This window comes from Marmota marmota, unplaced genomic scaffold (assembly GCF_001458135.2).
Source record: "Marmota marmota marmota unplaced genomic scaffold, marMar, whole genome shotgun sequence".
Taxonomy (NCBI): Eukaryota; Metazoa; Chordata; class Mammalia; order Rodentia; family Sciuridae; genus Marmota; species Marmota marmota.
This window is the reverse complement of record NW_026000249.1, coordinates 25,288,341-25,302,142: the sequence shown is the minus strand read 5'-3', so window position 1 is coordinate 25,302,142 and position 13,802 is coordinate 25,288,341. Positions and strand designations below refer to the sequence as shown.

At 37.2% G+C, this 13,802-nt stretch overlaps 1 pseudogene; it reads left to right on the top strand.

Annotated features, from left to right (window-relative positions):
- The window catches only part of LOC107144188, a 12,668-nt pseudogene extending 5,355 nt beyond the window's left edge, over positions 1-7,313 (top strand).
- The last annotated feature ends 6,489 nt before the right edge of the window (positions 7,314-13,802 follow it).

Below are 13,802 nucleotides of genomic sequence, written 5' to 3'. Positions count from 1 at the left end.
ATATATATATATATATATATATATATATATATATATATATAAAATCACATGGTACCCCATTAATAGGTGTAATTCTTATGTTTTCATATACCAGTTAAAAATAAACTTAATTTATTTTTATATCCAGCCCTGGGAATATAGCTCAGTTGATGGAGTGCTTGCCTTGCATGCACAAGGCCCTGAGTTAAATCTCCAGCACCACACAAAAAATAAATAAATAAAAATTAAAAATAAATTTAATTTAAAAAAAGAACAGTGTGTCAGCCAAAGAGCAGAATATTCAGTGGAGATGAAATTCCAAGTAGTGACTATATGGCTCATTGGTCATGAAAACTGATTATTTTTATTATTGGGCAATATTGAAGGAAGTTAATTTGCATGTCGGTGATGACTTCTTTTCTACCAGAGAGGTGTAATAAGATGAAAAAAAAAGCATTTACAAAAGGAAATTTTAAGTTCCTTAAGGGAAAAAGTATGTTCTTCAATTAAATCCATCAACAAATATTCATGGATTTCCTATACAAGAGGCTGTGTTTTTAGGTACACTATGCAGGGAAGAAACATTAACCTATCTTAACCTATATATATTAACTGCCCTATAATACCACACAGGGGGGCTGGGGTTTTGGCTCAGCAGTAGAGTACTTGCCTAGCACATGCGAGGCCCTGGGTTCAAGCCTCAGCAGCACATAAAGATAAATAAAATAAAGGTATTGTGTCCAGCTACAACTAAAAAATAAATATAAAAAAAGAAAAAAAAATAAACATGGTGCATGTATTATACTAAAAGAAAATGTAGTATACTTAAAAAATATATACTTAAGGACACACACACACACACACACACCTTAAAATTGGTTGAATTTGACCTTTGAGCTACAGCTGTTCTATATGAGGTTTGTTTCGTTTTTGTGGTGTTTCCCTTCAAGATGCTTTTGTCATTGATCTTGAATAGTGACTCTTGTTGGCCACTAGATGGAAGTCTAACAACATATATCTTCAAATACTTTTTTGAAAATGACTTGATTTATTCAAACTAGTTTTATGTCATGAACAAAAGCTATTGCTAGCTTTGAAAGTCTGGATTGTAGTCTGTATTTATTGCATAATTGTTCAAGGTGAGTAATTTATTGATGTTGCTATGAGTCAACCCAACTATAAGTCAGTGTGGGCCCAGCACCTGTTTAGAGACCCAAGATAGAAACTTTCCATTCATCATTCTCTTGCCACTTAGGGACTTTGTTGTATTCTGTTCTCTTGTGGTAGGTTGTATTATTTACTCACAGTTCATCCTTCCTTTTCTATCTTAGCCATGATTTCATTGGTGATGGTAAATACTTCTTTGTCCCCTAATTTTGAGTGTCCCATGTCATTTCCTTTCATTAGTGGTGTGTGAGAAGATAAAAAGTCTGCTAAATGTGCTTACACAATTGTGGTTGGCCATGCACTGAACATTGTAGAATCAGGAGGCAGGTAGAGCAAATCTCAACTCATCTCAACCCATAGCCATGCTGGAGACCTGTAACTGGGATTTGAGGGTTGTATGTTAGTTTTATTACAGCAAAATTGTGAAAGACAACTCCCAGAACACAAGTTTTATACTTAATTCTTTGATTAAAGTGGTTCATTTGCACAGAATGATAGTAGCCAGAATTTGGTTATTCTCAGTTATGAATACATAATGGCTATAAGTACTTGCAAATTGGTGCCTGGCAAAGTCAATTTTGATGTTCAGTTCACTTTGGTAAATGCTTTACTAAAACTTTGTCAAAGAAAAATTCCACATTTATGTGGTTTTTGGCCTGAAGTTGCCTTAGAAATTATCACATGATTGTGTCTGCCAGGAAAGAGGAAGGGAGGGAGGAGATAATGGTGGTAAGAGAAGAGAAATTTTGCAAAGGAGAATAGCTCTTTGCTTAGGGTTTGGAGCTGCTGCCTATATTTTGTCAGTTGAGTACCTTAATCATGTTTACAAATTAGAAACAAAACATGTTTTCTAGACCCTCTGGTGTTAGGAAACAAGCCTCAAATTATATTTCATTGTTTCCAAATTGAGTGCTAAATCTTTGAGTCATAGCTGTGTAAAATTGTTGCTTTGTAGAACTGGGAAGTAGTTTCAGTGGCCCCGACCTACATATTAGATTAGTTGGTTGAGAAAATATCTTGCAAAGTTACATTTTGTAGGTGGGATATCATATTATTGTCTCTCATCTGCTTTTAAAATATTAATTGCCAAAGAGAATTGTTATGAATAAAGTTAATTTTAGAAGTTAAATTTAAATCATTTTTTATATTGTCAATCAACAATTTTTAGAAAAAGCGTGACCATATGTTTTTATACATAAAACCAAAACTAAATATTCTATTTTTTTTCAAATCTTCATGTTGGCTTTTTTGAATGCAATAAAAGATTTGTTTTTTTTTAAAGAGAGAGAGAGAATTTTTTTTAATATTTATTTTTTAGTATTCGGCGGACACAACGTCTTTGTTTGTATGTGGTGCTGAGGATCGAACCCGGGCCGCACGCATGCCAGGAGAGCGCGCTACCGTTTGAGCCACATCTCCAGCCCATCGAATGCAATAAAAGATTTGTGTGTTGTTATTTTCATCAGGAGTGGAAAAACATTTTGTTAAGGTTACGTTCTCTAACAATGTTAGTATTTAAATATTGGGAAAATGTTACCATGGAAAGTTCTGGAATATACTGAAAAAAATAGTATAAATACTAGACACTCATTTATTATGAGACCTATGACTCTGAGAGAGAATTAGATTTTATTCTCAAGTTGTTTTGGTTGGAAATGTCGTAAGACCTATTGACCTTTAAACAGTGTTATGTAATAAACCCAACAACAAATCTAAAATAATTAAATTATTGTTTTTGTGATACTTTATGACAAAACTATGTTTGTATGAAATAATATGTTGTGTTCTCCCTAAATGTGCTTTTGGGGGATGAATTATCTCTTGATCATGGATCATTTCAAATGTGTGCAACAAAATAAATAAATAAATAAAAAGAATACTATAATAGTGTTATGATTTGTACGAGGTGTCCCCCAGAACCTCCTGTGTTAATGCAGGAATGTTCATAAGTGAAATGATTGGATTATGAGAGCTGTAATCTAATCAGTTCGTCCTAGTTTAAGTGAACTTGGTGGTAATTGTAGGCATGTAGGGCATGGCTGGAGGAGGTGTGTCACAGGGGTGAGCCCTGGAAGGATGCATCTTCCCTGTGGCCCCTTCCTCATTCCTATCTCTGCTTCCTGACCCCATCATGAGCTGAGCAGCCTTTCCTCTGCTGGATCCTTCTGCCAAGATACTCTGCCCCGCCTTGGGGGCCCAAAGCTATGGAACCAGCCAAGGTGGACTAAATTTATGAAACTGTGAGGTGAAATACACTTTTCCTCCTCTAATTTGTTCTTGTCAGGTATTTTGGTCGCAGCAATGCAAAGCTAACTAACATAAATAGATTCCCATGTTCCCATCTCCCACTTTGAACATTTATTTATTCATGGTGGTATACTACTTACATGTTGTTTTGAAGAAATTATAAGACATTGCCTCATTTCATAATAAATATTTCAATGTGTAAGTCTTAACATTGAGAACTCTGTCAGATAAAATATTACTTAAATATGCTTTTAAAAGTTCTATATTTATAACTGGCAAGGCAAACAGTCACTTTCCAACAATATTTTGCTGTCACAAGGAGTGCATGTCTTGCTCCAGATAAGTAATTGTTGCCAAGAGACCATTTCCTGTAAATTGGCAGTTACATGAGATATGGCTCTAAAGAGCAATGCCCTGCAGTTAGCAAAAGGTCATGAGCTATGCTTTCTCCTCTGATTGGAGAAATAAAGCTTCAGGGTTACATATCAGCAAACACAGAAGTACTCAAGTGCTTTCTCAAGTTTCTTTATGTTTGTTGTGTTAAAAGAAAATAGGAACTTGTCTTTCTCCTTTGTAAATATTAAGAAAGCATCTTTTAACACTGCTTCAATCATACATATATCCCAGGAAAACTGGTTCTCAGAGCCATATTTCTGGCTCAAGTACACAAGACTATATAATAGTGATTCTTAACATTTATGGGTTTGTAAAAAAATGGGGAAAAAAAGCACTATTAAGAACTAAGCTTAGGGCTCAGGGGTATGGGGGAACCATGCCTGTGATCCCAGCAACTTGGGAGGTTGAGGTAGAAGGATGGCAAGTTCAAGACTAGCCTCAGCAACTCAGTGAGGTTCCAAGCAACTTAGTGAGACCCTGCCTTAAAATACAAAAAGCACCTCTGGGTTCAATCCCTGCTACAAAAAAAAAAAAAAAAAAGAAGAAGAAGAAAAAAAGAAAATATCATTATGTATTTGGTATACTCATTCTGTATGAAGTATATGAAAATACAAAGTTTGAATAAAATTCCCATTTTTTATCAAAAATATTTGAATATTGTCAGCTTCATATGGTTCAACATTTATGTCAGTTGCTGTTCAAGGAAAAGCCTGACATATCATTTTGAGTTACACCAATGGGAAGTCTAATTGTTCATATGCAAGACTTCACTTTTCATCTGATAGTAGCATATTTTCATTTACTAATGAGTTAGTAAACTGTCTTTTAAGAACAGACCTTGCAAAATTAATATTTAGTACTTAAGAAGTACCGTCCTAGCTGAGATCTTAGAGGTTATCTCATTGTGGAAAGCGTCGCTAAATGTCCCTCAATATTTTTTCCATTTCGTCTCTGCTTAATAGAAGTCCCAATATTTAGCTGGGCACATGGCCAACTAATATGAAAACTTAGATCTATGTATCTTCTGCAGCTATATAGGCCAGGTAATTAAGTTCTGATCAGTAATGTGAGAAGAAATAATCTACTCCTCCCCTTTCTGATCTCTTCATCAATTGGATGGATGCAGATGTGGTAGAGGTATACCATTTTGGATACTGTAAGTCAGGGCAACATTATTCCAATAATGGGAATAGCAAGATGATAGGAGCCTAGGGCCTTCCTTGCTTTTCTGAAATCACTGTACTCTCCTGGGCTACTTATGTGCAGACTTGTACATGAGGGAAGAATAATTAATATGTACAATGCTTTCAACGTATAGGTGACAAAACAAAAGACCCAGAGGAAAAAACTTGCCCAGAATAATTCAGCCAGAGAGTGACAGTGTTTAGACTCTTAATGATCATTGCTCATCTTCTGCCATCTCTGTGAAATTGAGACCACTTAAACACAGGATTGACATGCAAAAAGGTAACTTTAAAATACTTCTTTGATTTGTTCTTAATACTTTTCTTTCACTAAGAATGGAGATTTGAACCAAATTAGATGATTTTACTCAGACGATGAAATGTTAGACATTAAGTCTTTGTATGTTACTGCCGTATGTAAATTTCATTTTATAGTTGTCCTTTTCAAGTTTACAGCACATTTAAGTTTCCATATTCATAAAACTACAACCAATGGATGAAAGAATAGCCTCATAGGATTTTTAAACATTTCAGTGGTCTCAGTTTCCTCTAAAGGCCCAAGGGCAATAATCAAGATAAAGTTATTTTTGTCAATTTTGGATATGGACTGGATAAGTTATTCAACCTCCCTCTAAAAGATGACAGCATCTATGGAATTAGTAAATTGGGGTAGTCAAGTGTACCATCTCTTATGTTTTGTGGAGGTCAATGAACATGTATGTATGTTTCTAAATGATCAATCTTAGTTGTCTTGATAGCCACTGCTGAAATTTGGGAATAAAATTGATTCTTAAACAATTACTATATTTTTTCTCTTGTTCTAGAGCCACATATTTCCTTATTATTAGCCCACACATAAGCCTAGGAATTACCATAACATTATTATTAAAATAATGTTAAATTTTCAATTATTATTAAAATAATGCTAAGTTTTCAAGGAAATATGATATACATAGAGAAAAGTATACAAATCATGAGTCAGCTTCGTGGGTTTCATATACATATGAAACCAACACCCACATCAAGAAACAGAACAAAACCAACATCCCAGATGACCCCTCATTCCTCTTTTCAGTCATTACCTCCCAAGAGTAAGTACTCCACTGAATTCTGACAACAGAGGTGGTGATCTTTGCCAATCCTAAATGGAATCATGTTGCATGTACTCTTTTGGATCTGCCTTTTCTGTCCAACAGTGAGATTCATTCAAACTTTTGGGTATAGTTGTAATTTTTCTTTTCATTGATATGTAACATTCCATTGTGTGAATGTATCAATTTTTCTGAAACTGTGAGCTGAAATACACTTTTTTAAAAAAATTTATTCATTCCACTGTCGATGATGTGTCATCGTGTGAAGCCTAACATCTTTTATTAAGTGGCAAAGTTTTATTTTCTCTAATAATGTCCATCTCAGATCCTGTATTCTGCAGTTGTTTTCTTTTTCTTTCTTACTTATTTTTGTGGTGCGGGAATGCAGGGCCTCATACAGCCCCTATATTCTGCACTTGTGAACAATATTGATAAGAAAGGCAGTTTTAATGAAAAGCACTGATTTTAAAAAAGCAAACGATTTCTACCTCCTTATAATTTAAATAATTAAAGATACAAAGCAGATGAATTATTTGATCATTTCAGCTGGCAAACTTGACTATTGTGATCAAAGAAGATAAATCTCAAAATTTGCTTTTGTCTTGATGATTCTCCATTGTTACCAAACTTTTCTTGGAGTTCATGCCCTTGGTGTATTTACTATATCACTTGTCTTTTTTGTTCTCTTTTGGTGATGGTCATCAAGGAAAGAGGTGTCAAAAATTCATTGGGGCTGGGGATGTGGCTCAAGCGGTAGCACACTCGCCTGGCATGGGTGCGACCCGGGTTCGATCCTCAGCACCACATACAAAGATGTTGTGTCTGCCGAAAACTAAAATGTAAATAAAAAAAAAAAAATTCTGGCACTCCTGGGTAAGATAGGAGAGCTTAGAGGAATCTGTTTATCCATAATCCTTCTTGGTTAAGAGTGGCTTGCATTCTCTTCTGAGCAGGGTCACGGTCCTGCTGGCCCAAGCAAGATTTCAGAGAGTGCTTGGGTGGCTCAGGGCAGCCCCCATCTGGTACCATGTCCAAAACTTGCGCACCTTGCTCATTTTTGGCTGTTTGGTCTCCCTTTTGGGGCTGCCTTCCATTGCATCTACTTCTGCCTCCTAATGAGGCTGGAGGAATACCAGAAGAAACAAGTCATAAATCAGGCCAATATTGTTCAATAAGATGTACAGCCACAGGGTTAAGAATGTGGTCTTATCCATTCAGCAGGAAACAAGAAGGCTGTTGCCAGCTGTGATTATGGAAGTAGACATCTTCATGCTTTCGACTCAAGTACAATAAATCACCTCATGCTAGAAGGATGGCTGGAGAAGAAAACTGTAATGCTGTCAATAAGAGTACTTGTAGTAAAAGACTGCCGCAGTCCGGCTGCAGCAAAATAACCGGGGGGTGACGAACAACTTGTGTATGTCGATACAGCAGGAGTAGGAGCCATTTATTGCAGGACAGGAGCAGTATTTATACATTCCACACAGCTTATCTAATTAGCATAAACTAGATACATCAGTCAACCAATCAGGAATCTCCACACTTAATGGCTTGCTTTTGTTACTTCTCAAACCACTCCCTCTGGCATTTTGCCAGGCACCATCCAGACTTGTTTACGAACTCTAACATTCCCCTGGCAAAATGCCAGGTGTTATTTTGACTTGTTTACAGATTCTAACAAAAGACTATGCACAAGAATGAACATTTCCCTTCTTAAGTATGGAAAGAATCCCGGAACAAATGACTCCATTAGGAAGGTTTTCATGATTTTGGTTAACTTTCAAAAAATGAAGCTATCATGTGAGACTGTTTGCAGAAGATCTGCTCAATATTATTCAGTCTTTATCATTTACAAAGCTGTGATATAAATACAAGCAATCCATGCGCTTAAGAAGGTCCATCTATTTTGCTATCTCCAAATGAAAGATTTCAGTGAAAAAAAATACCATGTTGAGGTGCTTTCTGGGGGTCTTTGAAGATGGTCAAGTTGATAAAGCTTGCTTTTTTTTTTTTTTGTACCAAGGATTGAACTCAGGGCAGTCAGCCACTGAGACATATCCCCAGCCCCTATTTTGTATTTTATTTAGAAACAGGGTCTACCTGAGTTGCTTAGTGCCTTGCCTTTGCTGAGGCTGGCTTTGAATTCATGATCCTCCTGTCTCAGCCTCCAAAGCTGCTGGGATAATAGGTGTGTGCAACTGTGCCCAGCTGATAAAGCTCTTTGAGAACAAGATATTTTGTGCAGTTTAGGACTACACAGTCCAGGGGCTGGGGATGTAGCTCAGAGGTAGAGTGCTTGCCTAGCATGAGAAAGGCCCTGGGTTTCATCCCTAGTACCTGAAAAAGAGCAAAAAACAAACACACAGCTGAGTGTGGTGGCACAGGCCTGTAATCCCAGCCATTCAGTAGGTTTAGGCAGGAGGATGGCAAGTTTGAGTCCAGCTTCAGCAACTTAGTGAGATCCTCAGCAACTCAGGGAGATCTTGTCTCAAAAAAAAAAAAAAAAAGAAAGAAAGAAAGAAAGAAAGAAAGAAAGAAAAAGGACTAGGGGTATAGCTCAGGGATAAATTGCCCCTGTACAATCCCCAGTACAATAAATGATAAATAAAATTTAGAATATACAATTAAACTCAACCATCTCTTTTTTAATGATTCCTTCATGTTCAAAAATAAAAATGCAACTAGACTGTATATATGTGCATAGTGGAAATCAGTGCTAAATTAACAGAAGTGAAAATATGAATTATTACAATGATTTATTTTTACTTTGAAAAGCAAAAAAAGTGGCCTTCCCAGCGTGTTTCAACTTGGTAAAATCCTTTTTGGATTCTCTCTTGCAAAGTAAAACTGTGAGATGTTGACAAATAAGGAAAATTCCTGCAAGATAGGTATAGTTACAATGTCTCAGGAAGTATAATCATGTACTTATTTGTAATAAGCCAATTTCACTGTGCAGGCAATGAATGTATGTGATGCTAACTAACACATCAATCCGCACTGAGGACCACAGAAGAGTGTCTAAAATACAGTTTACTTTTTAAAATAATTTTATAAATGGGGCCGAGGTCTGAAATTATAGTTCCATGGTGTGTGTGTGTGTGTGTGTGTGTGTGTGAACACTGGTGAAGAGGCCCATAATGTGTTGCTGTTTATGTGAAATGCCTTCATGTAAATGATTCAGAAGATAAAATAAGACAATTTATCTCTCAATAAAGTGTCTAAAATCCTAGAAGATTTATACTTTAGCTCTTGGTTTCACATCTCGGTTTAGGAGTAGGAAAGTAGAGCCAAGCTCCTTATGCATTCCCAGTTGTACTATATTAGGAATACTGATTTACTGAAGTGCAGTCCTGTAAAATTCTCTTCTGCTTACCAAACCAAACTGAAGTTTATTTTGGCTTAAATTTTTAAAACTACCATAACAAACAACTTTCTTACAAGGTAGGATTCTAAGGACACAGGGAAATCCTTACAAGTTTCATGGCAGGATCTAGAATAGTCCTAATATATGCAATGTGAGACATTGAGATTCTGAGAAGAAAAGAGTCTTTGTGTAGAGATGTTGTTGTACCCAGCAGCCAGAAGAAACAGGAAGGTGGGTGATTGTGGTATCTACTTACCCTAAGAGAAACATTCTGGAAAATAAATCAATGTTCCATTGTCTTCAACTTAAGGAACATGGCATCTATAAAGAGTAAAAACAATTTTTTTTTTGGTACCAAGGATTAAACCCAGGTGGTTGTGGTGGTGGTGGGGTTACCACTGAGGCATATCCCCAGCCCTTTTTATTTTTTATTTTGAAACAGGGTCTAACTAGTTCGCTCACAGCCTTGCTAAATTGCCGAGTCTCACTTTGAACCTGTGATTCTCCTGCCTCAGCCTCCCGAGCTGCTGGGATTACAGGTGTGTGCCACCATGCCTGGCTAAGAGAAAAATTTTTGATGTATGATATAGCCAGATCTAGAAGAAACACCTGTAGTCCTCTGTCCATAAAACTGCAAGAAGCTGAGAATAATGTGATCTTCTTGGTTACAAAAGATCCACCAGCTGTCTCTTGCATGGAAAGAAGAGAATCAAACCTTAGGGTAAGAAGATGGGAATCTGCCCTGGTGGAATAACAAGTGAACGTTCCAGGGACCTCTCACTTCATATAATGAATTCATTATCAAATTGTGGAAATATTTCTGTCTCTGAAAATAGTATTTTTGCCAGTTGCTTAATACTGTGTTCTGAACTAAGTATAGTGCTTCAAAATATTCCTAGTCCTGCTTATAGTTCTTTTTTCTCCCCCAGTACTGGGGATTGAACTCAGGAGTGCTCTACAACTGAGCTGTACCCCCATCCCTTTGTATTTGGGGGGATAGGGCTTCACTAAGTTGCCCAGGCTGGCCTCAAACTTGTGATCCTTCTGCCTCAGCTTCCTGAATTGCTAGCATTACAGGCCTGTGCCACCATTCTCAGCCCTGCTTATGTTTTCAATGAGTTAATTTTGTTAATTTAAATTTAAAATATAAACGGCAAAACTCTAAAGTTCAAAGTCACTCAAAATTCTAGGAATTGCTGATATAGGCATGTACACTGAAGTTTAAAATTAATTCTGATTATACAAATTTCAGGGTCATGGGCTAGAGATATAGCTCAGTGGTAGAGCACTTGCCTAGCATGTACAAGGCCCTGGGTTCTATCCCCAGCACAGAAAGAAAGAAAGAAAGAAAGAAAGAGAAAAGAAAATTAAGGGATCACGTACTAACTTATCTGCTATTTTCCTGACACAGTTCTTGTCTTAATAAGATGATTTAACAGGGCCCACATACCAAAATTAGGTGACTTGAAGTGTTCCATAAAGAACATATTTGATTCCAATTGTTAACTGTTTCTACAAACTGTGTTAGGCTTTTACAAACAGCATCTGATAAATATAAACAATATTCTTGTTAGGGAGTATTCTTAAACAGACTAAAAACAAAGGAGCACCAAGATATAAAGATGCTCAATAACCATAGAAAGAGATGGAGAATAATAGCCAGATGGTACTCTAGTTCTGTCCCTTTAATGTGTAGTTGAGAAAATCAAGTCCCAGAGTGATTAGCTGGTGGGCAGGATGAGTTACAGCCTGTGATCCTACATCCCACTCCAGAGTGTGTGAATTAGTGATAGTGGTAGTTAGTCTCCAAGGTAGTCCCCAATGATCCTCACCTCCTAATGTTCCTGCCTCCTGTAGTCACATTCCACATTGAATATGGGCTGGCTCTGTGTGACCAATGGAATGTTGTGGAAGTGGTGTTCCAGAACTTTAGACCTCAGACTAGATTTTAAGAAGCCCTGTGATTTCCACTTGGCCCTCTTGGAATGTTCATATTTTGAGAGCCCCCCCTCTCAGGACCCAGTTGCCATGCTTCAAGAAATGCAAACTATATGGAGGATTTGTAGATGCGTTAGTAAACAGACCCAGTTACATTCTTGTCAAAAGCTAAACTTGTTAACTGCCAACTTTGTAAGTGCACTGTCTTGGACCTTCCTCCCAATGGAACCTTTTGAAAACTCCTTAGCCAGCCTCTGACTCCAATCACATGAGAGTCTCCAAGTGAGACAAATCTAGCCAAACTGACTCAACCCACAGAACTGAAGGACTATAATAAATTATTGTTCTTAGCCAACAATCTCAAATGGCATTTATGTGTCAATTTCTAACAGACAGTTTGTTTACAATTGTGTAATCTTCACAAACCCACCGAGGTCTGTTCTATTACTATCCCCATTTATGGATGAAGAAACTGAGACATAAAATTGTTTAAAAGTTTGTTTAACATCATTACACACCCCCCCCCACACACACACATTTTGTATTGGGGATCTAACCCAGGGGTGCTTTACCACTGAGCCACATCTCCAAACCTTTTTAATTTTTTTTTTTTAATTTTAAGACAGGTCTCACTAAGTTGCTTAGAGCTTCACTAAATTGCTGAGGCTTGCCTCCAACTTGCAATTCTCCCATCTCAGCCTCCTGAGTCTCTGGGATTACAGACCTGCCTTGTGCAACTCTCTGTCCTCTAGATGGTAAGCTTGAGGGGTATGGAGCAGGGAGGAGCAGTATTTATATTACTTGTAGAGTTCTCAAGAATTACTTTATTACTAGCACATAGAAGGCTTCCTGTAAATGAATAACCAGTAGCACTTGAGTACATTTTGGCTGGGAAAATGTATACTGGCCCAAACTTGAAATACAGAATATTTTAAAATAATCATAGGTTAACTTCCTGTTACCCTTGCCATGAATCTTAGCTGCTCACTTAGTCAAGGGAATGTTATAGGAGATTCTGTACATTTGTAATACCTGTTCTTTCCTTATTTGAGATCTTATCTCCCTGAAATATGATATAGATAAATATAAAAAAAAGAATGAATTCAACTGACTGTAAGGCCAAGAAAGTAAAGCCTTCTTAACTAAAAAAAAAAAAAGAAAGAAAAGAAAGAAAGAAAACAAAACCCACAAACCTCTTATTTCCTAGTTTTTACTGCTTTGATGCGAGAGGATGACACTAACTACCAGCAGGTGTCAATGTAGGACAGGACTTCAAACAAGACCTGGGAGGAGGGGACTTCCAAGGCTGCTTCCTTGGAAGGGTTACTTGTACTTAATGTTTATCCACTTTGTGATACAGCTTGGCAGTTATCTTTTAAAGCTGAGCAGACCCAAAGGTAAATTTTTTTTTAAATTTATTTTTTAGTGCATTATAGATATACATAACCATGGGGTTCATTTTGACATATCCCTAAATGCATATCACATAATTTGTTCCATTTCAGTCCTCAGTACAATCCCCTTCCCTTCCCTCCTTCCTACCCCTGATCCCCTTCCTCTACTCTGTTGCTCTTCCTTCCATTTATTTATTTATTTTAAATTTATGCATTATAGTTATATATAAAATTGAAATGCATTGTGGTATATTCATACATGTACCTAGCATAATTTGACCAAATTTATTCCCTAGTTCCATCCCTTTCCCTCTCTTTCTCCCTCCCCCTTGGTCCCCTGCTCCCACTTTACCCATCTCCCTAAGGTAACATTTTTCAATCTTGATCTGGGTATTGGTCTCATGGCCATTTTCATTATACGAAAATTCATTGATCTTAGACTTTTATACCCCCGCCCACTGTATTTATGGTATACTTCCATAAGAAGTCAAAATACACAAAACAACTCTCTTCATCTGTTGAGGCTGTTATAACAAAACACTTGAGAAAAAATTTAATTCTCATAGTTCTGGAGGCTGGAAATTCATGATCAAGGCCCTGGCAGATTCAATGTTGAGTGAAAGCCTGCTTTCTCACAGACAGAGCCTTCTCATTTTAACTTCACATGGTAGAAAGGATAAGATGTCTCTCTCAGGAACCTAACTTTAGAGAGAAGAACCTGGGGAAAGGGAATTCTAGTATTATGCTCGAGTTTGGGACCCCCAAAAGACCACCAGAGACCAAGATCGATGTAAGCAGCAAAGAGGTGTTTATTGCGAGCTAGCTTGGTCCTCCGCACACACACACAGCAATTGGTGACGCTGAGAGGCCCCGAGCCCAGGGTTTGCAGCAGTTTTACACACTCTTTGGGGAAGGCAGAGACTTCACATACATTATAACATCTCTTACTAAATCATTACACACCGCGGGGAAATCATAAAACAACGCTAAAACATGATTAGCACATTCACTGGTGGGAACAAGTTGGGAAGGGGTGATTGGT